Genomic DNA, 27822 nt, shown 5'->3' on the forward strand with positions numbered 1-27822 from the left:
GATGGTGAAGAGCAGGTGGCTGAGGAAGAGGAGGCCGAGGAGTGGGAGCAGCCTGAGGAAGGGGAGAAGGCTGAAGAGGCTGAGGAGGTGGCTGTGCAGGAGGAGGCCAGGGAGGAGGGCCAGAAGGAGGAAGAGACGCAGGAGAAGCAGGAAGGGGAAGAACAGCCAGAGGCACGGCGGGGTCCATCCCTGTCCCCGCTCGAGGCTCTAGGGGCCCTGCAGTCCGAGCTGGAGCCCGGGAATAAGCAAGCCAGCAGGTCCTACTCTCTGCTCAAGCTCAAGTCATGTCAGAGGCGGCAGCGTCACCTGGAACACCGAAGCGCCATTATCCGGGGCATCCCTGGCTTCTGGGCCAAGGCTGTATCCTTCATGCTGTCACTGAGGGATTCCGATGTATCTGGGCCAGTGCGTGAGGAACGAGAGGGAGGGGGCTGTTGACTATCAACATGCATCATGGGGGGGAACCCCCCTCACGCCCCGCAGCATTGCAGAGGACACGCTCATGCCGTGGGGATCAAGACAGCCTGGAAATCCTGGTTCCGGTTGGGCGTGGGGGCCGCAGGGTGCTCTGGGTGTCGCACGAGGCACTGAAACTCCGCTGGGCATCTAGGAGCACTGGTTCGGGTCAGAGTCAGGAATAGCAGCAGGGTCTCTTCACCCAAAACACATTCACACCAAGCACGGGTTCCCCTGGGTAGAATGCTGCAGGCAAGGGGTGGTGAGAGCCCACCCGGTCAGCCTGAGGCAGGAATGTGTGCTGTCCGGAAACGCGCTAGTTCTGCCTAGCCATCAGCACACGAGGATGCGCTGTGGAGGGGGTGTGGGGCGGGAGGGGTGTCTCTCAGGATGCCAGCTGCCTGTGTCCCTGCTGAGATATGTAGCACCACGGGGCGCCGTGGTCCTTGAGGCAGCCGGGGCGGAGGCAGTGGGACCCCGCGGCGGAGAGGGGAGACAGTGCCCGGTTGCTGTCCAGACTCGCTCTGTTGCTGTAGCTCTTTCATCTCCAGCCCTCGGAGATCCTTGACCGAAAGCAGTTTGTGAACCACTCGCAGATGTCAGCCATGATCAGTGAGCAAGATGAAGGCATACTTGGCTACCTGACGGATTTGAAGGTCTGGCCCGGGAGACTGAGGCCGGGGTGGGGGACAGGAGAGGAGAGGGTGGCCAAAGTGAGTCCTCCCCAAAGTCAGGAGGGTCAAGGTCTGCTGGACAGAGCTTTCACGCCTCTGCCCCACTTTCCCGCCGGGCAGGTGGAGGAACTGCGGTTTCCCCGTGAGTGCCGCCACATCCTGCTCTTCTTTCGCAAGAACTCCTACTTCCGGAATGAAGTGGTTGTGAAGGAGTATGTCGTCAGCGCTGCTGGTAAGAGGCCGCTGTCTGGATGGGCGGTGGCAGGTGGAGGAGGGCGGGTTGCCTTCCCCGACTCATTACCCAGCACCCTCTCACACACTCGTCTTCCTGCAGGGTACGGGCCATCTCATTCCCCTCCCATCCAGTGGCACCAGGATTTCGAACGAGAGGCCCACAGCCGCAGGCACCACAACAGCAGCCTTAACTTCTTCAACTGGTTCTCTGACCACAGCTTTGCCGGGGCTAGCAGGATAGCTGAGGTGGGGCCCTGTGACAAACAGCGTAAATGACCTTGCTGGCTTCTCCAGCTGCTTGGGATGGACACCTGAGCCCTGCCCCCGTTTCTCCTGCCAGATCCTCATGGACGACCTGTGGCCCAATCCCCTGCAGTATTATGTGAGCAAGAAGGCAGCAGGAGAGGGAACTGAGAGGACGACAGGTGAGGAGCCCAGGGCGTGGGCGCCGAGACGTGTGCTGTCGGGATCCCTGGGCCCTGGGCTACACAAAGGGAGACACTGAGGTTCACAGGAACACTCCGAGACAGCGACCCCGGGACAAAGCACGTCACCCTGACATGGAACGTGGGGAGGTGCAGTGCCAAACGGGTTGTGCCTGGGGAAGCTTGAGGCAGGCGAGGCCACGCAGCGTCATGGAGCAGAGCCGGAGAAGCAAAGCCGGCTCAGCGGCTGCACTTGCGGCAACTGTCATTCTGTGGCCCGTGAACCCCAGCCTCAGGTCTGCGAGCAGCGCATTACAAGGGTGACCAGAGGCACCCTTGGCCCAAATGTCTGGGTGTCCTGGTGCAAAGCCGCACCCCGCCTTCCCGTCCCTTCTCTGTGTTGATCACCACAGTTGTCCCCTTAAATTCCGGAGGCATCTCCTTTGCCAAGCCCACTGGCCCGCAGGCAGTCATGAAGGAGCAGGCTCGGTAACACGTGGCTGGAGGAAACATAAAGCGATCACAGTCGGGGGCAGGGGCTTGGCCAGGGGAGAATGAACGCCATTCCCGACGAGAACCTTGAAACCCTCAAGCAACCTTAAGTATGGCCCAGTGAAGATACCCACTGCTGTCCTCCTGTGTCCGTGTGCACGTGTGTCCCCGCGTGTGTGCTTGTGCGTGTGCGTGTGCGTGTGCGTGTGTGTGTGTGTGCCATCTCGTCTAGGGAGCTTCATGATGTTGAAGTGAGGATGAGGACCATCGCACTTGACGGAAAGCAGTCCGGAAACTTCAGAAGGAGCCGAAGGGTCAACCCGCTTCCTCTCTGCAGGAAATAACTGAAGACAGGTGCCGGGGTGAAACACGGCCTGTTGAGGCCCCGGGAGCCCTGGAGAAATATCGAAATGTAAATAAACAACGTCAAGTGTGTTTCCGTGTGTGTGTGTGTGTGTTTGTGTGTGTGTGTGTGTGTGTGTGTGTGTCTGTGTGCTCTGGCACACGCACTCTTCCTCCTGGAAGGGGCTCCAGGGGACTGACTGAACACAGCGGCTGCATGTCGGTGTTTTCCTTCTGCGCCTGGGCTTCCCCAGTCTGTGGATCGGCCTGTCCTGTAGGCTTGCCCACAGGGCTAGGACACGCATGGTCTGGGACTGCATCCCAGGGGGCAGAGGTACCGTTCCCCCAGGCCCAGGGGGGCTGGGCAGGGAGAAGACCTGATCGAAAGGCCAGCCAACCGGGGCTCATCTCTTCCCTGGGGAAATGAGGGAGTTCAAGGAAAGGGAATAACGAGCCAGGGACAAACACGTCCAGTAGCCAGGTTAGGTGGACGCCGATGGTGGCCTCCAGGGATGCTCCCTGGTGGATGGCCTCAGACACACCCACCGCACATTCCATGGGGGGAGGACTCAAGGTCCATGACTCTGTCGAACCCAGAGCCACTGCTCTCCCCAGGTCTAGGAACGCACACAGCCTCCTGCTGACACAGTCAGGCTCTGAGGACCAGCAACCACGTTAAGGAGTGAGGGCCAGGCTGTATGGAGGGACTGTGGGAGAGGGGACAGAGGGAGCTGGGAGGGTAGGAAACATGACCCTCTCGTTCTGGCACAAGGGCCCAGGAGAAAGGAGAAATTGCAGGGGGACACACACACACGCACGCTCACACACAGTGGTGCACAGACACTGCGTCCTCACACACACACTCAAACAGCCGCACCCACAAGCTGACACACACACTCACTCAGGTGCACCCTCAGTCACCCACCCCCCCACACACTCCACTCCCTCACTTGTCCTGGCACACACAAGCTCACACAGCCACGCTCTGCGGGCATCTCTAGTGCCCTGACTCCCTAGGGCCCTCGTTTGGGCTCCCCCAGACGACAAAGAGGCGGAGGCGTGCGGGAGGGGTGGTATGGTTCCTCAGGACTGGCAAGGCCCAGTCCCCGCAGCGGTGTGCTGTCTGTCCCATGACCACTGTGGTGCTGAGATTCCTGTTTCCACATGGGCTTAAGGCGTTTGCCCAAGGCCCTCTCTCCGCTGAAGACCCCACAAGGTAAGCACCACCAAGAGGCACGAATCACTGGTCCCTGTCACAAGCTGAGGCAGTTAGTCTCCAGGTGTCAGCCCACAAGACCCTTCCACACGTGAACAATAACCCCATAGGTAGGGGCAGGATCAAAGCCGTGATTGCAACACCTTATCAGGGATTGCACAGGGCCCCACACTCCAGGTTGGAAAGAGCTTATCCAACTCCCTAAACTTTTGTTTTGTACATTACCATGGCTTCCAAGATCCTGAAACTTATTTTATTTAAACTTATTTATTTATTTATTTATTTATTTATTTATTTATTTATTTATTTATTTATCAGAGAGAGAGAGAGAGAGCACAAGCAGGGAAACAGCCCAGGGAGAGGGAGAGGCAGGCTTCCCGTCGAGCAGGGAGCCCGAAGCGGGGCTCGATCCCAGGAGCCTGGCTGCAGGACCTGAGCCGAAGGCAGACGCTTAAGCGTCTAGCCACCCAGGCGCCCCAAACCCCCTAAACTTGAACAGGAACGCAGCAACCCTTTGGGGAGCTCTGTACACTTGCTGAATAAACTTTGCCCTGCTGCCCACCACTCCTCTTCTGGACTACATCTCCTTTCCACGACACGGCATGACCGAGAACCCGGGCACTGAGGGACCCACAGTCCTGGATCCGAGACTGCTGTCTCATCGGAGAGGACCACATCAGGAGTTCACTAGCGGTTCTGGCTCCATGACTCTGAACCACGTGTGTGTCCCTGGCCCTTCTGGATCTTCGTGTTCTTGTCTGTGTAAAGCGTCCCTCTTTGCCCGTGTTAGTCTGTCTTCCCGAACATGCCTTGGCGTGTCTTGGCCCGGCTGTGCCTGTGCCGTCAGGTCTCCAATCTCGCATCCGTGCTGAGCCCATATAGGCACAGCTGTGCCTCTAGGAGTGCTTTGGGCTTTGCGAGTCTCTGCTTGGCTACAGCTGCCGGGCCGTTGGCCTGCCAATGTGTTGGCGTAAGGGTTCCTGTCTCTGAGTCTGTCCACCTGTGAATTGGACCCCGTTTTATCCATTTCGGGGTCAGAATCCTCTCCTCCTCCGACGGGGGCGCGTTAGGAATCTTTGGTGAGTCCCGAGAAGTCCTTCACTTCCTGTACCGTAGGGTGGCGCAGTGACGCCTCCTTGGAAACAGAGGAAGGGCCAAGCTCCTCCTGCCGGGCAGCGAGGGGCTCACCAAAGGGTCCTCACCCGCCCCGCTTAGGGCCGAAGGTCACTCATCATTCTCCCTTTTCCCGCTTTCAACTACTTTGTGGCCTCAGTCTCTTGCACAGTGCGTTGATGTGGGCAGGTTTTCAAAGGCAGAACGTCCTGCTGCCCTCCCCATCTTGCTGTGTTGCCGCGTAGCCTGCTCCTGAGCAGGACCGACTGACGTCCGCCACTGTGGTACTTGGTTTCTGTGTAACCCATGCCCCTTTCCATCCTCAATTCCTGCATTACGTCCTCCTTTGCTGTCCGCTTCGTGTGTCTGGGAGACAGGCGGACATCTCTGGCACCACTGGATCGAGCTCCGCTAGGCCTCCGAGACCTTGTGCGTGAGCGAGGTACCCAAGGCACCGTCAGGGACATGCGGGGACCTCCAAGAGGTCCTTCCTGCCCCTTCGTTCTGAAATTCCTCTGCAAACGCTTGGCTGATCCCAACGCTAGGGACGAAGCCAATATTGCCACCTGCAGGCCCGGGGCACCTTGGGTTGGTAGAACTCCTGCGCCTGGCGGAACTCAGTGTTGACACCCTTGAGCCTCCCCGACCCCGTTCACCCCGTCACCACTGCTCTACCCTGGGGTTGCTTGCCCGCCTCTGGCTCTGTTAGCTTCCTACACATGGGTGCTCCCACCCATAGGCTTCCTCCTGGGAAGGGGCTGGCTTCCTCCACGGTAGACTGTGCTTTACCGATTCTACGCTGAACGCCCCTTCTTGGGGGCCCTCCCCACTCACAGTTGCAGGGAACACCCCAGCCTGGGGGAACCCAGGTTTGCCCATACGTGGACTTGGTTGACGTAGTGGGCGAGGGGCCTGCTCCCGGCTGGGTGTCGTGACTCCACTTCACGTTCCCACAGCTTACAAGACCCAGCCCTGTGCATGCTGAGCCGACGATCCTACACGTGCCCCTGCTTGGATGCACTTGTCCTTCAGGCCACACAGGCAACGCAGCGTGGTTCCATAGGCAAATCCTGCTCTCCTGTTTCCTCTGCGAGTACTTTTCGGGGATGCCTTGTATCTCAGGCTAGCCCTTTGACTTAAGGGTCTAGTGACCAGCTTCCTTTCAGCGGGTAGGACTCTGCTTATCTTAGAGCCACACACCCCCACCGCCACCCCACGGCCCTCTCCCTACCACCCTAGGCTCATCCTCTCACTCCTTCTCCTGATGCCTGGTGCATATTTTCTCGGGCGTCCTTGGCGACCATAACCTTTACGTTACACTCTTTTTCCCTGAACGTGTTGAAGGTTATCACCCACTGCCTTCTGGCCACCGTCCATCCTAAGGGGAAGCTGGCTCTTCCTCCCACTGAGGAACCCCGGGGTGTGATGGGTCAGTCCCGCCTCTGTGGGCTGCCGAGAGGCCTGTCCTTGCCTTTGCACCAAACACAAGAGCCCATTGGCCTGGGCATCCCTTTGGATCCTTCCTTCCCCTAGGACTGCATTGGGCTCCTTGGATGTGCAGAGTCAGCATTGTCCGCAAAGTGGCAAAGCTTTATCACCTTAGGTCCTCATGCACTGGCTGCCTCTTCCTCTCTCCCACCTCTTCCTGGCATTCCCAATTTGTGCCTGCTGGTGGTCAGCATGAGCTGACCCCTCTCCCTCCCTCTCCCTCTCTCCCTTCCTCTCTCCCTGCAGAGTCTCTCCCTCCTCTCTCCCTCACCCTTCTGTGTCCCTCTCCCTCCTCTCTCCCTCCTCTCTCTTCTTCCCCCTCCCTCCTCCTCTACTTCTCCCCTCCTTTCCCTCTCTTCACCCTCTCCCTCTCCTCCCCCTCTCCCTTCTGTGTCCCTCTCCCTCCTCTCTCCCTCCTCTCTCTTCCTTCCCCTCCCTCCCTTTTCCTCCCTCCTCAGTCCTACTCTCCCTCTCTTCCCCCTCTTGCTCTCTTCCCCGTCTCCCATCACCTGGAGCCCCCAGCCTTCTCCATTTCCATGGCTGTGCTGCTTCTGGTGCAGTGTTGCCTCAGGAGCTTCCTTCAGGGGCTCGAGCAACATGACAAGAGCTAGTGTACTTAGGACTGTAGTGGTAACTCCAACGTCTGGGCTGTCTCAGGGACGGTGTTAGAAAATTTTGCTTCTCCCGCCATATGGCCTTTGGTTTTGCTCCCTTCCTCGTTTGCGTCAACAAGCAGATTTTGAAACACTGAAACGTGCTACCGCCAAAAGCCCTGCACTTTACCCCAAGGGGGACCCTCCTGCCCCTTTCCGGTTGAAATCCTCCAGGCGCCCAGACCCATTCCTTTTAAATGAGGCCCTCCCACAATGCAACACTAACCCTCGCGGCCTTGGCATCACCCACGCGGCCTTCCTGGCACTCAAGGCGGTATCCCTCGGGCACCTCAATGTTCACCCAAGGTGCGGACCGCCATGAGGCGTGGGACTGTCCCGAAGGACCTGGTGAGTACCGGAGAAAGGGCACGTGTGCTGCCAATGCTCGCTGCCATATCCCCTCGCAGGCAGGTGGTCCACTCGGTGACAGACACAGCAGGAACATGCAGCCAGTGGGGGGACCAAAGGCAGTGGAGCTGCCCAGCAGCCTCAGCTCCTCAGGAAGGTGGATAAAAGCAGGCTCCGTGGACCATTCTGCTGGAGCTCTGACATCCTTGGCAGTTAGAGCAGGAGGGAAGGAGGACACGAGAGTCCCCCAAGGAAGGAGAAAGCAAAGATGGGAAGAGAGCCAGACAGAGAAGGGTGTGGCAGAGGAAAGTACAGCGGGAGCAAGTCCTGCCAGCGGCTTTGACGAAAGACTACCCCGAGTCACTGTGTAGGCTACATGGCCTGCCCACTGGCATGCCACCGAGTCCGAATCCCGGACCTCCCTGGGGCTGTGTTAGTAGCTCTGTAGGCACCGTGGGGTGGCCAGGGACCTTGGCTCTTTGCTAATTTGAGGCCAGTTATGTGTGTGTGTTTCCTCTCTTTTGAGGAGAGTCCGGGCGCGGAGGGGGTGAGGGAGGCAGCCCCTGCATCCTGGATCCTGGTGGGCGGCCCCCTGACACCCTTCGCCACCGTTCGGGTAAATGCGGGAAGGCCATGGGCACAGCGATCTGGCGGTGGTTGGAGCACCAGGTAATGGCTCCAGGGCTTTCCTTCAGGGTCACTAAGAAAGGGCCGGGTGAGGCTTCCGGGGGTCAGGGGGTCACCCTCTTGAGCCGTTGCATTGGAATTCCCCAGTGCCAGCAGCCTGGTCCCCCTGGACGGCCGGGAAAGGCAACACGGGCTGTGTGATAGGAGGGACCTCCGGCTCATGGCCTGGCAGGTGATAGCCGGGAATAGACCAGGTTCCAGATGCGGAGGCCACCCCGGAGGAGGAGGCACACAGGCCGGCTCCCTGGCTGGTGCCTTCGGGGGCCGAGGGGCGGGGGTCTGGGCGGGCACACGCTCCGCCCTGTCATCCTCAGTACGCTCCGTGCCCAGCGGCCTGGGCGTGACTCAGGGCTCCGTGTCACAAAGGCCGCATGCGTGGCGTCGCGTCACCGTCGCCCCGTGGCCATCTGGTCCCTAGCTCTTCTGCGCATGCCTTCACCAGCCTCCGGCCTCTTGGAGGCCTCTGCTTCCCGCCTCCAGTTGGGGGCGCCAGAGCTCCACCTGCCGGCCGCGTGCGGGAGCCAGGTGCTGGCTCCTCCAGCTCCTTCGCTCCGCTGCGGGCTCTGCTCCCTCAGCACCAGCACCACATGGAGAGCGCGGCGGGCTCCGGGCAAGGCGGGGCTGCCCTGCCATCCTGGAGCACCTTGTTCCTGGAGGGGGGCCGTGAGGCGCCGGAGCCCTGCGCCCAGGCAGGCGCCTGGGGTGAGGCGGGGCCGCTGCAGGCCCTAGGTGCCGGGGGGATGGGCGCAGAGGCTGTGCTGGGTGCGGAGGCCCAGCAGGGCAGAGAGCAGGCCGGCCCCGGGGACGAGTTGGTGCTGGTGGTGGAGGATATCATGGCGGTGGTGGAGGTCGTGGCCGAGGAAGACCAGGAGGCGGTGCAAGCACAGCAGGACGAGCAGCTGCAGCAGCTGCAGCAGGGGGAGTCAGGGCCGGGTCCCGAGACAGCCGGCGCCCCACTTGCCGCGCTGGAGATGGTTCAGTTCGCGCTCAGCTCTGTGGATGCCCAAGCTACCAGGGCCTACTTGCGGCTCAAGCGCAGGATGAATCAGAAGCGGAGTTCTCACCTGGCTCGAAGAAGGGCCATCATCCAGCGCATCCCCGGCTTCTGGGCCCAGGCGGTATCCTTTCTCCTGCTGGGCTTGGGTTTGTCTGCGGTGGAGGTCCACTGGGAGGAAGGGACCAGCAGAGGCTCTGCCAGGGGCAGGAGCGCTGGGGGAAAGGGTCCCCGGCCCCTCTCCACCCCCAGTGGGAGTGGGTCCCCCGTCCCTATAAGGCGCAGCACAGGGGCGTGGGCCTGGAAGGTGGGGGGAAGGCAAGGGCTGAGGCTTGTGGAGACCACGTCTGAGCAGAAGCTGCGGGCAAATGCTCTGGGACTGCAGGGAGCACTCCCAACACTCTCCCAGGGGTCATGGAGCACATGTCCACACCCTGCATGTCTAGTGTAGTTCCACCCTTGGCTCGGAGCAGGTCCTGGAAGGAAACGTCCTGCCGGCTGCGTGGGGTATGCCCATTGAGAGGCAGGCCACCCCCTTCCCTGTCCTTCAGAGCCTGTGTTCTTTTCCAAAGAGTACAGTGCCCACCCACTGCTGCGTCCTCATGCGGCTTCCAGAGTCATTCAGCAGGCCGCCAGGCTTCCCCGTACATCAGAAACCCAGACACGCTGTACGCGGTGCTGCAAACTGTCTCCTCAGGCCCTACACAGCCAGGCTGCGGCCCCATGCCCAGGCGCCCCCCCACCCCCCGTTTGCTCCCTCCGTGTCTCTCCCCTCTATGTGCGTCCCACCCTCTCCCTCGCTCCCCTCTGCCCTCCCTCTGTGTCCCTTCCTCCTGTGTGGGTATCTCTGTCTCTGTCTCTCCTTTGCTTTCCCCCCCCCTTTGCTTTCCCCCCCCCCTTCCCTCCCTCTCTCGCTGAACCTAACGGGCCCTCCCTTTGCCCTGTGGGTGTGCAGCCAGGCTAAGGGAGATGAGTGGCCCCTTTGTGGGCGCAGAAGGCCCCTCCAGGACACAGGCCTGCAGGCCAACACATAAGCAAACACGGCCCTGAGAGCGCGACCGACCACATCTGGACACCCAAAGCAGTCACTGCCTGCCTGCCAAACACACAGGCCAGGGTGACGGTGGAAGGGAGAACAGGCAGGCCCTTGACCTTGTCCTGCCGGGCGCAGACCCTCTCGGAGGCACTGGAAGCCAAGGCACCTGCTGGTATTGAGCAGCTGTGATGAAAGAGCAGGAGCTGAGTGGCTTGGGAGGGCAGCAGGGCCTGGTGGTTCTACCCGTGCCCTGTTTGGGGCCCTTCCTCTCCCCGGGAAGGGCTGGGTTGGTCCTGGCTCTCCTTCCATAGCGCTGAAGGCGAGGCTCCTTGACCCAAGGCAGATCCTGAATCACCCCCAGATATCAGCCGTGACGGGTGACCAGGACAAAGATGTGCTCAGCTACATGACCGATTTGGAGGTCAGCACTGGGAGTGGGTGGCGGGGGTAGGACCACTGGGAGTGGAATTTGGGCAAGGGAGGGCCCGGTAGTATTGTTCAGCGGAGGATGCAGGGAGCATCTCGGGACCCGTGGAGGACAAGTCCCCTTCCCCTCGTCTTTCTTTTATGTTGCAGGTGGAGGAACTGGGCCGTCCCAAGGACCACAGCAGGTTGATGTTCTTCTTTGGGAACAACCCCTACTTCCAGAACAAAGTGATCCTTAAGGAGTATCACCTTAGCATTGCCGGTAGGAGTGGGCTAGAGCTTCGAGGGTGCCGGGGGCGGGCCGGCGGGGGCAGGTGGGCACTCGGGAGGAGCAGGGAGTGTGCAGGGACACAAGTGGAAGCCAGAGCCGGCACAGGAGGGAGAGAGGCTGAGAGGAGAGCGGGAGAGAGGGCGACAGGGTGTGGGTCCTAGGCAGTGCAGAGCCTCCCCTGAATTTTCCCTTCCTGCAGGATACAGGGCGACTCGGTCCACTCCAGTGCAGTGGTTCTGGGATGAAGAACGTGGAGCTCCCAGCCGAAGACTCGACTCCACCAGCCTTACCTTCTTCAAGTGGTTGTGCGACCCCAGCTGCCCAGGGTCTAACAAGATTGCCGAGGTGGGGCCGCTGAGGCCTTCATTAGCATTGGTGATGGCAATGGGGGCAGCCTGGGAAGGGGTCCCGGGCCCCGTGCTCACCTGGGCGGTTTCCCCTACCAGATCATCATCGAGGACCTGTGGCGCAATCCCTTGCGGTACTACCTGAGGCAGGGAGGCAGCCGACGACACTGAGCAGACAGGAGGACCTGTCGGTGAGTAGCCGGGCCACTGCGTCCTGAAATATGTGTGGGAGGTGCCAGGGCACAGTCGGGTTTGGGACTCAGTTTGGAAACTGAGGCTCAGAGGACCCTGGGCCCCGGATCACCCAGGGAGCGGCTGGAGGGAGAGTAGGGACCCTGGCGAGGGAACTCAGGGCACACACCCAGGGCAGGGTGTCCACTGGGGCAAGTTCATCCGGTGAGCCAGGTGGGAGCCAGAAAGTCTCAGGTCGTTCGGGGGAAGCAAGGCTCCTCCACCCCATTTCTCTGAACACTCACCCATGGCCGTCCGCCGGGTCCTCAGTTCTCCTGCTGGCTTTTCAGGTGGGGACAGTCTGCCAAAGTTTTCGAGTGGGGCTCCCTTGTCCCGAGACGCTCCGACGTCCCTCCGTGTTACGGACCACCCCGTGGCCTCCCAGAGCCACACGGCCATTCTTGGCAATGGTACTAGGCCATCTGGAGGAGGGTGGTGAAGCCCTAGAGGAGGAGGAAGCGGGATCCCACAAGGACAGGGCCCTCGGTCACCGCCGCCTTAGCGATCCTCGGCATGAGGCAGTGTCACGAACACCTCCCTTGTGCGTCCGTGTGTCGTGTGTTTGTGTGTGTGTGTCGCGGGCACGGCAGCTGTGCGGACGTGGACACCGCAGAGCATCAGAGTTGGACCAACGAGAAGCAGTGGAGGAGGCGTCCAGCGTAGTGAGAGACGGGTGGACGAGTCTACGTGGTGCTCTGCCCGCACAGGACAGACGTGGGGGAACAGATCTTCAGGGCCAGCTCTAGAGAGTGTCCAGCACCCAGATCGCCAGGGATGGCGGGCGAGTCATAAACAAGTTCAGAAGCCCTATGTGTCTGTGTGTGGATGTGTATGGGGGACCCAGCACACGGCCAGTAGGAGATCAGCCCTGGCCTGTGGGATTCCGTGTGTGCGGGGGCTGTAAGGCACGGGGGCAGGGCAGGGCAGGGCTTGGTTGTGGAGAGACCACCGCTCTTGCTCGGCAGGTCAGGGAGGAGGACGGGAAAGGGCACACCTCTCTACATGGGAGCCGTGTTCTTCAGGGCAGGGGAAGGGGCGTGCCGAGCGGGGCACTCGTGGCCCGGTGGCTCTGCTACCGCCCCGTTCACCCCGCTTGGAGAGCTTCTCCCTGTACCCTTTCTCCTGGAAGCGTGCCCTGCATTGCTGTGATGCCGTCCCGTGCATGCTTCCTCTAGTCAGGATCACCGCAAAACCACGTGTCCCTGGAGGACTAAGGAGGCGGTTCCTCAGGGTCCCTCACGGTCCCTCCAAACCCACGTCCTGTCCCTCTGCACCACCCTCCCACAGGCGTGCATGTGTGTGTGTGTGTGTGTGTGTGTGTGTGTGTGTTGCGTGTTCAAGTGTCTGCATGAGCACACACCTGTCCCAGTGTGGTTGTAGGCCCTGTTCGATGATGGAGAGGGACTGCGGGGTTTCTAGCTCTGCTGACTGAGGAGAAAGGGGCCAGTGGCTGACTGCAGCCACATCCCTCCTGACACACAGACGTCGTGGGCATTCCTTGGGTATTCAGGGGTGTGTCTGCCCCCGGATGCCACACGCAGAGGGGCCAAGGGGAGCAGGGAGGGGTGGGAGCTGGCAGGCGTATGTCAAGCGACCTCCCATCTGTGCTGCTGGCACGGCTGGTCCCAGCTGTGGGAAACACCGTGAGGTTTCAGCATGTGCTACAGAGGGGCTAAGAACTTGTGCCCCGATTTGCGCTGTCGGCCAAGGGTCCCAAAGAGTAAGTAAGTCCCCACTGGCAGTACGTTTCTGCAGAGGAAAGAGTCCTGAGGGGAGCGCTCCTCCTGGCCGAAGGGCCGTCCTGGTGTCCGATGAGCTCCCGGTTGGGGCGGTCATCTCTGCCTCCTGTGGACCAGGTGGAGAAGAGGGAAAGGAGAGGAGGTGGACCCTCAGGGCCCGTGTTCTCTGCCTCACCGAGGGGCACCTAGCTTGCTGCTCCTGAGTCGACAGGCGCTTCCCAAATCAACACCTCTCACTACCCCTGAGCTGGCTCCCACCACCAGCACGCCCCCGAGGACGCACTTCCCCAGGTGACGTTCCCCACTAGCTCTGCCACAACTGGACCTCGCAACGTGGGCCCCAGCTCTGTCTTCCTGTTGCCCATCAATGGTCTCTGTGTGAGCGACCCAGTGGCCCCTGGGCTGCTATGCTGACAGCTCAGCCTGTTTGGACTCTTGGCCTCTCGTCTTTGGGGAACTCTGTTCCTTCCTGCCTGTCGGAGCAGCTAGCTGTAGGTAGAGGAGGGTTCTGGCCTTCGGGCTCTGGAAGCCCTGCTGGGCCCATGGCCCCATGTCCGGAACAGCACTAGGTGGCACCACTGTGCGGCAGTGGTGGGGATCTGAAGCCCGATACACTCCTCAGGAACAGAGTAGTGCGCTGGAGAGCCGCAGTGCCGTGGGCACAGGGAGCTTCCCTTGAGCCACTGGAAAGGCTGTTCCCTCATACACGTCTTCCCGGCTCCTTGACTCCTAAGCTGCAGGGCAACCTGGCAGCTCCCATGGTCTGGTCCCTAGGATTCTTCATGTCCGCAAGGTGGAGCTGAAGACCCATGGACCCCACTGGTCCCACGGGACCGGCCAGCATGCCTTAGGCCCTAGAAGTCCCCAGAAAGGGCCAGCCCACCATGCCTGTTTTCCCTGGAACCTTCTGGGCTTCCTCTGGCCTTTCGGGAAGGACCTCCCAGCTATAAAAGGGAGAGGAAAGGCTGGACGGTAGCCACATGCCCTGTGCCCCCAGAGCAAGGCGCCGTGCTGCCTCGGCCACGTGGAAGACCTGTCTGCCGTGGAATGAGGTGGGGTTGATTGGATGCAGGCATCAGCTGCCAGGGAGTAAGTCTTACGTTGCCACGCCGTCTCCGGGGCATGGCTCGTGAGGCACTTTGCCGGCACCGAGGACAAAGTGGGTGTGGAAGAAGGCCCTACTTTTCAGTCATGCCTGGAGAGACTGGCTTGCATTGGCACCAAAGCAACTGCCCAAAGCTTACTGTGCCGGCTTACAAGCACACTCTGGGTGTCCTCTCACCACGACTGCGAGCCCGCCGCGGGGCCGTGGTGGCCCGGCCTGATATTCCGCTCACGGTCTGACCCGGGTGGCCTGGACGGGCCAAGGCTAGGAAGGGTACGTTCTCTTCTGCAGGCCAGGCGAGCCGGGAACCCCTTCCCATGGCATTCGCAGTGTTGGCACAATGCAGCACAACACATTCTGTGTCTAGTGGGAAAGGCGTGTGCATTCCTGCTACGTGTGTCCTGGGTGCCGTCCTCAGCTCCTTGCCGCCTGACCTCCCTAACAGCAGACAGACAGGTGGCTCCAGGCCAGCAGACGGCATCACCTGCCACCCTCTTAACAGGGTTCACCCAGACATCCTCTTCACGGTCCCCTTTGCTCTATGCTCGTGGCTCCTCTAAGGGTCAGTTGCTCTGTCCTCCAGGGCAAACACACTGCGTGTCTGCTTGCGTGGTTGTTGGGTGAGTGTGCTGCTGTGGGACCCCGCTTGGGACCTTTTCCAGGGTCACCTGACTGGGTGCCAGTCACAGAGGGGGACAGGGCTTTTATGCCCAGGGAAAAGAGCTGCTCAGAGGGGTGAATGCATCTTCTGTCCTGAAGTCCTTCTCCCCTAGAGACCGTGTGGCCAGTGAGGGGCCAGAGAAAGAGCACCTGAACCCAAAGACTTAGAGGAAGACGGAGAGGAGAGCAAGAAGAAAGCACAGGCACGCAGATGGACAGAGCACTCTTTGTCACTCTTCTCCTGAGTAGCAAAGGACATGGGCTGGAACAAACTGTGGCCACACTTTTCCCCCCACGCTGGCCTGGCAGAGAGCATCGGGGCACCTGTGTCCTGGAATTGCCCTAGATTCTCCGGGGCATGGGCTGACGCTTTCCACACACACTGGTCCAGGGCTCTCGGGGGTGTGTACCGTGTCCTGAGTCCTAGAGGAGTCTATTCGGGTAGGCGAGGGACAGCCTGGCATTGCCTGGCTTCAAATACCAGGCGGAGGGCCCCCCGGGAGGAAGCGGCGGGAGGGGTGAAGGTGGAGGTGTGTCCCGGCGGGACGGCAGGCGGGGGCGCCGCAGCTGGCTCCCTGAGTGGTGCCTGCAGCGCGAGGGGCGGGGCCCTGCGTGACCACGCCCACCAGCCGTTACCTGATTGGACGCGGGGTTCTCCCTCGTCCAAGGCCAGCCCAGGACTCAGTCCCACCAAGGCCGCACACGTGATACAGCGTCCTCCTGGGGCGTCACAGCATGCCCGCTATCCCTTGTGCGCATGCGTTCAGCGGCCCACGGCCTCTGGGAGGACGCTGCCTCCCGCAGACAACCAGGGGCGCCGGAGCTCCACCTGCCCGACCGTTTGTGGGAGCCACGTGCTCTCACCTCCAGCTCCTCTCCGCTGCTGGCTCTGCTCGCTCACGACCAGGACCACATGGAGAGCGCGGTGGGCTCCGGGGAAGGCGGGGCTGCCCCGCTGTCCTGCACCACCTTGGTCCTGGAGGGGGGCCGTGAGGCGTCGGGGCCCCGCGCCCAGGCAGGCGCCCGGGGGGACGCAGGGCCGCTGCAGGCCCTAGGTGCCGCCGGGATGGGCGCAGAGGCTGTGGTGGGTGCTGAGGCCCAGCAGGGCAGAGAGCAGGCCGGCCCCGGGGACGAGTTGGTGCTGGTGGTGGATGTCATGGTAGCGCTGGACCCTGGTGTAGAGGAGGTTGGAGGGGAGCACACTGTAGAGGAATCAGAGGAGGAGGAGGACAAGGAGGCTGAGCAGGAAGCCAAAGTTGCGGTGGAGTCTCAGGACACAGTCAAGTCTGAGGAAGAGGAGAAAGCTGAAGTGGTGGCACGGCCTGAAGAGGCTGAGGAAGGGGAGGCTGTTGAGGATGAGAAGGAGGACACTGAGGAGGGGGCTGTTGCGGAAGAGTCTGAGATATACCTCCAAGAGGTTACGGAGGTGGGGGAGGAAGCTGATGAGGGAAATGAGAAGTCCACGGAGAAAGAGCATGAGGAGGCGGAGAAGGCTGAGGAGGATTCTGTGGACGGAGCATCTGAGGCCAAGGAGGAGGAGGCTAAGAAGGAGGAGGACGCAGATGGTGAAGAGCAGGTGGCTGAGGAAGAGGAGGCCGAGGAGTGGGAGCAGCCTGAGGAAGGGGAGAAGGCTGAAGAGGCTGAGGAGGTGGCTGTGCAGGAGGAGGCCAGGGAGGAGGGCCAGAAGGAGGAAGAGGCGCAGGAGAAGCAGGAAGGGGAAGAACAGCCAGAGGCACGGCGGGGTCCATCCCTGTCCCCGCTCGAGGCTCTAGGGGCCCTGCAGTCCGAGCTGGAGCCCGGGAATAAGCAAGCCAGCAGGTCCTACTCTCTGCTCAAGCTCAAGTCATGTCAGAGGCGGCAGCGTCACCTGGAACACCGAAGCGCCATTATCCGGGGCATCCCTGGCTTCTGGGCCAAGGCTGTATCCTTCATGCTGTCACTGAGGGATTCCGATGTATCTGGGCCAGTGCGTGAGGAACGAGAGGGAGGGGGCTGTTGACTATCAACATGCATCATGGGGGGGAACCCCCCTCACGCCCCGCAGCATTGCAGAGGACACGCTCATGCCGTGGGGATCAAGACAGCCTGGAAATCCTGGTTCCGGTTGGGCGTGGGGGCCGCAGGGTGCTCTGGGTGTCGCACGAGGCACTGAAACTCCGCTGGGCATCTAGGAGCACTGGTTCGGGTCAGAGTCAGGAATAGCAGCAGGGTCTCTTCACCCAAAACACATTCACACCAAGCACGGGTTCCCCTGGGTAGAATGCTGCAGGCAAGGGGTGGTGAGAGCCCACCCGGTCAGCCTGAGGCAGGAATGTGTGCTGTCCGGAAACGCGCTAGTTCTGCCTAGCCATCAGCACACGAGGATGAGCTGTGGAGGGGGTGTGGGGCGGGAGGGGTGTCTCTCAGGATGCCAGCTGCCTGTGTCCCTGCTGAGATATGTAGCACCACGGGGCGCCGTGGTCCTTGAGGCAGCCGGGGCGGAGGCAGTGGGACCCCGCGGCGGAGAGGGGAGACAGTGCCCGGTTGCTGTCCAGACTCGCTCTGTTGCTGTAGCTCTTTCATCTCCAGCCCTCGGAGATCCTTGACCGAAAGCAGTTTGTGAACCACTCGCAGATGTCAGCCATGATCAGTGAGCAAGATGAAGGCATACTTGGCTACCTGACGGATTTGAAGGTCTGGCCCGGGAGACTGAGGCCGGGGTGGGGGACAGGAGAGGAGAGGGTGGCCAAAGTGAGTCCTCCCCAAAGTCAGGAGGGTCAAGGTCTGCTGGACAGAGCTTTCACGCCTCTGCCCCACTTTCCCGCCGGGCAGGTGGAGGAACTGCGGTTTCCCCGTGAGTGCCGCCACATCCTGCTCTTCTTTCGCAAGAACTCCTACTTCCGGAATGAAGTGGTTGTGAAGGAGTATGTCGTCAGCGCTGCTGGTAAGAGGCCGCTGTCTGGATGGGCGGTGGCAGGTGGAGGAGGGCGGGTTGCCTTCCCCGACTCATTACCCAGCACCCTGTCACACACTCGTCTTCCTGCAGGGTACGGACCATCTCATTCCCCTCCCATCCAGTGGCACCAGGATTTCGAACGAGAGGCCCACAGCCGCAGGCACCACAACAGCAGCCTTAACTTCTTCAACTGGTTCTCTGACCACAGCTTTGCCGGGGCTAGCAGGATAGCTGAGGTGGGGCCCTGTGACAAACAGCGTAAATGACCTTGCTGGCTTCTCCAGCTGCTTGGGATGGACACCTGAGCCCTGCCCCCGTTTCTCCTGCCAGATCCTCATGGACGACCTGTGGCCCAATCCCCTGCAGTATTATGTGAGCAAGAAGGCAGCAGGAGAGGGAACTGAGAGGACGACAGGTGAGGAGCCCAGGGCGTGGGCGCCGAGACGTGTGCTGTCGGGATCCCTGGGCCCTGGGCTACACAAAGGGAGACACTGAGGTTCACAGGAACACTCCGAGACAGCGACCCCAGGACAAAGCACGTCACCCTGACATGGAACGTGGGGAGGTGCAGTGCCAAACGGGTTGTGCCTGGGGAAGCTTGAGGCAGGCGAGGCCACGCAGCGTCATGGAGCAGAGCCGGAGAAGCAAAGCCGGCTCAGCGGCTGCACTTGCGGCAACTGTCATTCTGTGGCCCGTGAACCCCAGCCTCAGGTCTGCGAGCAGCGCATTACAAGGGTGACCAGAGGCACCCTTGGCCCAAATGTCTGGGTGTCCTGGTGCAAAGCCGCACCCCGCCTTCCCGTCCCTTCTCTGTGTTGATCACCACAGTTGTCCCCTTAAATTCCGGAGGCATCTCCTTTGCCAAGCCCACTGGCCCGCGGGCAGTCATGAAGGAGCAGGCTCGGTAACACGTGGCTGGAGGAAACATAAAGCGATCACAGTCGGGGGCAGGGGCTTGGCCAGGGGAGAATGAACGCCATTCCCGACGAGAACCTTGAAACCCTCAAGCAACCTTAAGTATGGCCCAGTGAAGATACCCACTGCTGTCCTCCTGTGTCCGTGTGCACGTGTGTCCCCGCGTGCGTGCTTGTGCGTGTGCGTGTGCGTGTGTGTGTGTGTGCCATCTCGTCTAGGGAGCTTCATGATGTTGAAGTGAGGATGAGGACCATCGCACTTGACGGAAAGCAGTCCGGAAACTTCAGAAGGAGCCGAAGGGTCAACCCGCTTCCTCTCTGCAGGAAATAACTGAAGACAGGTGCCGGGGTGAAACACGGCCTGTTGAGGCCCCGGGAGCCCTGGAGAAATATCGAAATGTAAATAAACAACGTCAAGTGTGTTTCCGTGTGTGTGTGTGTGTGTGTGTGTGTGTGTGTCTGTGTGTCTGTGTGCTCTGGCACACGCACTCTTCCTCCTGGAAGGGGCTCCAGGGGACTGACTGAACACAGCGGCTGCATGTCGGTGTTTTCCTTCTGAGCCTGGGCTTCCCCAGTCTGTGGATCGGCCTGTCCTGTAGGCTTGCCCACAGGGCTAGGACACGCATGGTCTGGGACTGCATCCCAGGGGGCAGAGGTACCGTTCCCCCAGGCCCAGTGGGGCTGGGCAGGGAGAAGACCTGATCGAAAGGCCAGCCAACCGGGGCTCATCTCTTCCCTGGGGAAATGAGGGAGTTCAAGGAAAGGGAATAACGAGCCAGGGACAAACACGTCCAGTAGCCAGGTTAGGTGGACGCCGATGGTGGCCTCCAGGGATGCTCCCTGGTGGATGGCCTCAGACACACCCACCGCACATTCCATGGGGGGAGGACTCAAGGTCCATGACTCTGTCGAACCCAGTGCCACTGCTCTCCCCAGGTCTAGGAACGCACACAGCCTCCTGCTGACACAGTCAGGCTCTGAGGACCAGCAACCACGTTAAGGAGTGAGGGCCAGGCTGTATGGAGGGACTGTGGGAGAGGGGACAGAGGGAGCTGGGAGGGTAGGAAACATGACCCTCTCGTTCCGGCACAAGGGCCCAGGAGAAAGGAGAAATTGCAGGGGGACACACACACACGCACGCTCACACACAGTGGTGCACAGACACTGCGTCCTCACACACACACTCAAACAGCCGCACCCACAAGCTGACACACACACTCACTCAGGTGCACCCTCAGTCACCCACCCCCCCACACACTCCACTCCCTCACTTGTCCTGGCACACACAAGCTCACACAGCCACGCTCTGCGGGCATCTCTAGTGCCCTGACTCCCTAGGGCCCTCGTTTGGGCTCCCCCAGACGACAAAGAGGCGGAGGCGTGCGGGAGGGGTGGTATGGTTCCTCAGGACTGGCAAGGCCCAGTCCCCGCAGCGGTGTGCTGTCTGTCCCATGACCACTGTGGTGCTGAGATTCCTGTTTCCACATGGGCTTAAGGCGTTTGCCCAAGGCCCTCTCTCCGCTGAAGACCCCACAAGGTAAGCACCACCAAGAGGCACGAATCACTGGTCCCTGTCACAAGCTGAGGCAGTTAGTCTCCAGGTGTCAGCCCACAAGACCCTTCCACACGTGAACAATAACCCCATAGGTAGGGGCAGGATCAAAGCCGTGATTGCAACACCTTATCAGGGATTGCACAGGGCCCCACACTCCAGGTTGGAAAGAGCTTATCCAACTCCCTAAACTTTTGTTTTGTACATTACCATGGCTTCCAAGATCCTGAAACTTATTTTATTTAAACTTATTTATTTATTTATTTATTTATTTATTTATTTATTTATTTATTTATTCATCAGAGAGAGAGAGAGAGCACAAGCAGGGAAACAGCCCAGGGAGAGGGAGAGGCAGGCTTCCCGTCGAGCAGGGAGCCCGAAGCGGGGCTCGATCCCAGGAGCCTGGCTGCAGGACCTGAGCCGAAGGCAGACGCTTAAGCGTCTAGCCACCCAGGCGCCCCAAACCCCCTAAACTTGAACAGGAACGCAGCAACCCTTTGGGGAGCTCTGTACACTTGCTGAATAAACTTTGCCCTGCTGCCCACCACTCCTCTTCTGGACTACATCTCCTTTCCACGACACGGCATGACCGAGAACCCGGGCACTGAGGGACCCACAGTCCTGGATCCCAGACTGCTGTCTCATCGGAGAGGACCACATCAGGAGTTCACTAGCGTTCTGGCTCCATGACTCTGAACCACGTGTGTGTCCCTGGCCCTTCTGGATCTTCGTGTTCTTGTCTGTGTAAAGCGTCCCTCTTTGCCCGTGTTAGTCTGTCTTCCCGAACATGCCTTGGCGTGTCTTGGCCCGGCTGTGCCTGTGCCGTCAGGTCTCCCATCTCGCATCCGTGCTGAGCCCAGATAGGCACAGCTGTGCCTCTAGGAGTGCTTTGGGCTTTGCGAGTCTCTGCTTGGCTACAGCTGCCGGGCCGTTGGCCTGCCAATGTGTTGGCGTAAGGGTTCCTGTCTCTGAGTCTGTCCACCTGTGAATTGGACCCCGTTTCATCCATTTTGGGGTCAGAATCCTCTCCTCCTCCGACGGGGGCGCGTTAGGAATCTTTGGTGAGTCTTGAGAAGTCCTTCACTTCCTGTACCGTAGGGTGGCGCAGTGACGCCTCCTTGGAAACAGAGGAAGGGCCAAGCTCCTCCTGCCGGGCAGCGAGGGGCTCACCAAAGGGTCCTCAGCCGCCCCGCTTAGGGCCGAAGGTCACTCATCGTTCTCCCTTTTCCCGCTTTCAACTACTTTGGGGCCTCAGTCTCTTGCACAGTGCGTTGATATGGGCAGGTTTTCAAAGGCAGAACGTCCTGCTGCCCTCCCCGTCTTGCTGTGTTGCCCCGTAGCCTGCTCCTGAGCAGGACCGACTGACGTCCGCCACTGTGGTACTTGGTTTCTGTGTAACCCATGCCCCTTTCCATCCTCAATTCCTGCGTTACGTCCTCCTTTGCTGTCCGCTTCGTGTGTCTGGGAGACAGGCGGACATCTCTGGCACCACTGGATCGAACTGCGCTAGGCCTCCGAGACCTTGTGCGTGAGCGAGGTACCCAAGGCACCGTCAGGGACATGCGGGGACCTCCAAGAGGTCCTTCCTGCCCCTTCGTTCTGAAATTCCTCTGCAAACGCTTGGCTGATCCCAACGCTAGGGATGCAGCCAATATTGCTACCTGCCGGCCCGGGGCACCTTGGGTCGGTAGAACTCCTGCGCCTGGCGGAACTCAGTGTTCACACCCCGACCCCGTTCACCCCGTCACCACTGCTCTACCCTGGGGTTGCTTGCCCGCCTCTGGCTCTGTTAGCTTCCTACACATGGGTGCTCCCACCCATAGGCTTCCTCCTGGGAAGGGGCTGGCTTCCTCCACGGTAGACAGTGCTTTACCGATTCTACGCTGAACGCCCCTTCTTGGGGGCCCTCCCCACTCACAGTTGCAGGGAACACCCCAGCCTGGGGGAACCCAGGTTTGCCCATACGTGGACTTGGTTGACGTAGTGGGCGAGGGGCCTGCTCCCGGCTGGGTGTCGTGACTCCACTTCACGTTCCCACAGCTTACAAGACCCAGCCCTGTGCATGCTGAGCCGACGATCCTACACGTGCCCCTGCTTGGATGCACTTGTCCTTCAGGCCACACAGGCAACGCAGCGTGGTTCCATAGGCAAATCCTGCTCTCCTGTTTCCTCTGCAAGTACTTTACGGGGATGCCTTGTATCTCAGGCTAGCCCTTTGACTTAAGGGTCTAGTGACCGGCTTCCTTTCAGCAGGTAGGACTCTGCTTATCTTAGAGCCACACACCCCCACCGCCACCCCACGGCCCTCTCCCTACCACCCTAGGCTCATCCTCTCACTCCTTCTCCTGATGCCTGGTGCATATTTTCTCGGGCGTCCTTGGCGACCATAACCTTTACGTTACACTCTTTTTCCCTGAACGTGTTGAAGGTTATCACCCACTGCCTTCTGGCCACCGTCCATCCTAAGGGGAAGCTGGCTCTTCCTCCCACTGAGGAACCCCGGGGTGTGATGGGTCAGTCCCGCCTCTGTGGGCTGCCGAGAGGCCTGTCCTTGCCTTTGCACCAAACACAAGAGCCCATTGGCCTGGGCATCCCTTTGGATCCTTCCTTCCCCTAGGACTGCATTGGGCTCCTTGGATGTGCAGAGTCAGCATTGTCCGCAAAGTGGCAAAGCTTTATCACCTTAGGTCCTCATGCACTGGCTGCCTCTTCCTCTCTCCCACCTCTTCCTGGCATTCCCAATTTGTGCCTGCTGGTGGTCAGCATGAGCTGACCCCTCTCCCTCCCTCTCCCTCTCTCCCTTCCTCTCTCCCTGCAGAGTCTCTCCCTCCTCTCTCCCTCTCCCTTTCCCTCGCTTCTCCTCTCCATCCCTCCTCTCCCTCTCCCTCCTCTCTCCCTCACCCTTCTGTGTCCCTCTCCCTCCTCTCTCCCTCCTCTCTCTTCTTCCCCCTCCCTCCTCCTCTACTTCTCCCCTCCTTTCCCTCTCTTCACCCTCTCCCTCTCCTCCCCCTCTCCCTTCTGTGTCCCTCTCCCCCCTCTCTCCCTCCTCTCTCTTCCTTCCCCTCCCTCCCTTTTCCTCCCTCCTCAGTCCTACTCTCCCTCTCTTCCCCCTCTTGCTCTCTTCCCCGTCTCCCATCACCTGGAGCCCCCAGCCTTCTCCATTTCCATGGCTGTGCTGCTTCTGGTGCAGTATTGCCTCAGGAGCTTCCTTCAGGGGCTCGAGCAACATGACAAGAGCTAGTGTACTTAGGACTGTAGTGGTAACTCCAACGTCTGGGCTGTCTCAGGGACGGTGTTAGAAAATTTTGCTTCTCCCGCCATATGGCCTTTGGTTTTGCTCCCTTCCTCGTTTGCGTCAACAAGCAGATTTTGAAACACTGAAACGTGCTACCGCCAAAAGCCCTGCACTTTACCCCAAGGGGGACCCTCCTGCCCCTTTCCGGTTGAAATCCTCCAGGCGCCCAGACCCATTCCTTTTAAATGAGGCCCTCCCACAATGCAACACTAACCCTCGCGGCCTTGGCATCACCCACGCGGCCTTCCTGGCACTCAAGGCGGTATCCCTCGGGCACCTCAATGTTCACCCAAGGTGGGGACCGCCATGAGGCGTGGGACTGTCCCGAAGGACCTGGTGAGTACCGGAGAAAGGGCACGTGTGCTGCCAATGCTCGCTGCCATATCCCCTCGCAGGCAGGTGGTCCACTCGGTGACAGACACAGCAGGAACATGCAGCCAGTGGGGGGACCAAAGGCAGTGGAGCTGCCCAGCAGCCTCAGCTCCTCAGGAAGGTGGATAAAAGCAGGCTCCGTGGACCATTCTGCTGGAGCTCTGACATCCTTGGCAGTTAGAGCAGGAGGGAAGGAGGACACGAGAGTCCCCCAAGGAAGGAGAAAGCAAAGATGGGAAGAGAGCCAGACAGAGAAGGGTGTGGCAGAGGAAAGTACAGCGGGAGCAAGTCCTGCCAGCGGCTTTGACGAAAGACTACCCCGAGTCACTGTGTAGGCTACATGGCCTGCCCATTGGCATGCCACCGAGTCCGAATCCCGGACCTCCCTGGGGCTGTGTTAGTAGCTCTGTAGGCACCGTGGGGTGGCCAGGGACCTTGGCTCTTTGCTAATTTGAGGCCAGTTATGTGTGTGTGTTTCCTCTCTTTTGAGGAGAGTCCGGGCACGGAGGGGGTGAGGGAGGCAGCCCCTGCATCCTGGATCCTGGTGGGCGGCCCCCTGACACCCTTCGCCACCGTTCGGGTAAATGCGGGAAGGCCATGGGCACAGCGATCTGGCGGTGGTTGGAGCACCAGGTAATGGCTCCAGGGCTTTCCTTCAGGGTCACTAAGAAAGGGCCGGGTGAGGCTTCCGGGGGTCAGGGGGTCACCCTCTTGAGCCGTTGCATTGGAATTCCCCAGTGCCAGCAGCCTGGTCCCCCTGGACGGCCGGGAAAGGCAACACGGGCTGTGTGATAGGAGGGACCTCCGGCTCATGGCCTGGCAGGTGATAGCCGGGAATAGACCAGGTTCCAGACGCGGAGGCCACCCCGGAGGAGGAGGCACACAGGCCGGCTCCCTGGCTGGTGCCTTCGGGGGCCGAGGGGCGGGGGTCTGGGCGGGCACACGCTCCGCCCTGTCATCCTCAGTACGCTCCGTGCCCAGCGGCCTGGGCGTGACTCAGGGCTCCGTGTCACAAAGGCCGCATGCGTGGCGTCGCGTCACCGTCGCCCCGTGGCCATCTGGTCCCTAGCTCTTCTGCGCATGCCTTCACCAGCCTCCGGCCTCTTGGAGGCCTCTGCTTCCCGCCTCCAGTTGGGGGCGCCAGAGCTCCACCTGCCGGCCGCGTGCGGGAGCCAGGTGCTGGCTCCTCCAGCTCCTTCGCTCCGCTGCGGGCTCTGCTCCCTCAGCACCAGCACCACATGGAGAGCGCGGCGGGCTCCGGGCAAGGCGGGGCTGCCCTGCCATCCTGGAGCACCTTGTTCCTGGAGGGGGGCCGTGAGGCGCCGGAGCCCTGCGCCCAGGCAGGCGCCTGGGGTGAGGCGGGGCCGCTGCAGGCCCTAGGTGCCGGGGGGATGGGCGCAGAGGCTGTGCTGGGTGCGGAGGCCCAGCAGGGCAGAGAGCAGGCCGGCCCCGGGGACGAGTTGGTGCTGGTGGTGGAGGATATCATGGCGGTGGTGGAGGTCGTGGCCGAGGAAGACCAGGAGGCGGTGCAAGCACAGCAGGACGAGCAGCTGCAGCAGCTGCAGCAGGGGGAGTCAGGGCCGGGTCCCGAGACAGCCGGCGCCCCACTTGCCGCGCTGGAGATGGTTCAGTTCGCGCTCAGCTCTGTGGATGCCCAAGCTACCAGGGCCTACTTGCGGCTCAAGCGCAGGATGAATCAGAAGCGGAGTTCTCACCTGGCTCGAAGAAGGGCCATCATCCAGCGCATCCCCGGCTTCTGGGCCCAGGCGGTATCCTTTCTCCTGCTGGGCTTGGGTTTGTCTGCGGTGGAGGTCCACTGGGAGGAAGGGACCAGCAGAGGCTCTGCCAGGGGCAGGAGCGCTGGGGGAAAGGGTCCCCGGCCCCTCTCCACCCCCAGTGGGAGTGGGTCCCCCGTCCCTATAAGGCGCAGCACAGGGGCGTGGGCCTGGAAGGTGGGGGGAAGGCAAGGGCTGAGGCTTGTGGAGACCACGTCTGAGCAGAAGCTGCGGGCAAAAGCTCTGGGACTGCAGGGAGCACTCCCAACACTCTCCCAGGGGTCATGGAGCACATGTCCACACCCTGCATGTCTAGTGTAGTTCCACCCTTGGCTCGGAGCAGGTCCTGGAAGGAAACGTCCTGCCGGCTGCGTGGGGTATGCCCATTGAGAGGCAGGCCACCCCCTTCCCTGTCCTTCAGAGCCTGTGTTCTTTTCCAAAGAGTACAGTGCCCACCCACTGCTGCGTCCTCATGCGGCTTCCAGAGTCATTCAGCAGGCCGCCAGGCTTCCCCGTACATCAGAAACCCAGACACGCTGTACGCGGTGCTGCAAACTGTCTCCTCAGGCCCTACACAGCCAGGCTGCGGCCCCATGCCCAGGCGCCCCCCCACCCCCCGTTTGCTCCCTCCGTGTCTCTCCCCTCTATGTGCGTCCCACCCTCTCCCTCGCTCCCCTCTGCCCTCCCTCTGTGTCCCTTCCTCCTGTGTGGGTATCTCTGTCTCTGTCTCTCCTTTGCTTTCCCCCCCCCCGTTGCCACCCAACCCCCTTCCCTCCCTCTCTCGCTGAACCTAACGGGCCCTCCCTTTGCCCTGTGGGTGTGCAGCCAGGCTAAGGGAGATGAGTGGCCCCTTTGTGGGCGCAGAAGGCCCCTCCAGGACACAGGCCTGCAGGCCAACACATAAGCAAACACGGCCCTGAGAGCGCGACCGACCACATCTGGACACCCAAAGCAGTCACTGCCTGCCTGCCAAACACACAGGCCAGGGTGACGGTGGAAGGGAGAACAGGCAGGCCCTTGACCTTGTCCTGCCGGGCGCAGACCCTCTCGGAGGCACTGGAAGCCAAGGCACCTGCTGGTATTGAGCAGCTGTGATGAAAGAGCAGGAGCTGAGTGGCTTGGGAGGGCAGCAGGGCCTGGTGGTTCTACCCGTGCCCTGTTTGGGGCCCTTCCTCTCCCCGGGAAGGGCTGGGTTGGTCCTGGCTCTCCTTCCATAGCGCTGAAGGCGAGGCTCCTTGACCCAAGGCAGATCCTGAATCACCCCCAGATATCAGCCGTGACGGGTGACCAGGACAAAGATGTGCTCAGCTACATGACCGATTTGGAGGTCAGCACTGGGAGTGGGTGGCGGGGGTAGGACCACTGGGAGTGGAATTTGGGCAAGGGAGGGCCCGGTAGTATTGTTCAGCGGAGGATGCAGGGAGCATCTCGGGACCCGTGGAGGACAAGTCCCCTTCCCCTCGTCTTTCTTTTATGTTGCAGGTGGAGGAACTGGGCCGTCCCAAGGACCACAGCAGGTTGATGTTCTTCTTTGGGAACAACCCCTACTTCCAGAACAAAGTGATCCTTAAGGAGTATCACCTTAGCATTGCCGGTAGGAGTGGGCTAGAGCTTCGAGGGTGCCGGGGGCGGGCCGGCGGGGGCAGGTGGGCACTCGGGAGGAGCAGGGAGTGTGCAGGGACACAAGTGGAAGCCAGAGCCGGCACAGGAGGGAGAGAGGCTGAGAGGAGAGCGGGAGAGAGGGCGACAGGGTGTGGGTCCTAGGCAGTGCAGAGCCTCCCCTGAATTTTCCCTTCCTGCAGGATACAGGGCGACTCGGTCCACTCCAGTGCAGTGGTTCTGGGATGAAGAACGTGGAGCTCCCAGCCGAAGACTCGACTCCACCAGCCTTACCTTCTTCAAGTGGTTGTGCGACCCCAGCTGCCCAGGGTCTAACAAGATTGCCGAGGTGGGGCCGCTGAGGCCTTCATTAGCATTGGTGATGGCAATGGGGGCAGCCTGGGAAGGGGTCCCGGGCCCCGTGCTCACCTGGGCGGTTTCCC

The sequence above is a fragment of the Ursus arctos genome, chromosome Y (genome assembly GCF_023065955.2).
Source record: "Ursus arctos isolate Adak ecotype North America chromosome Y, UrsArc2.0, whole genome shotgun sequence".
Taxonomy (NCBI): Eukaryota; Metazoa; Chordata; class Mammalia; order Carnivora; family Ursidae; genus Ursus; species Ursus arctos.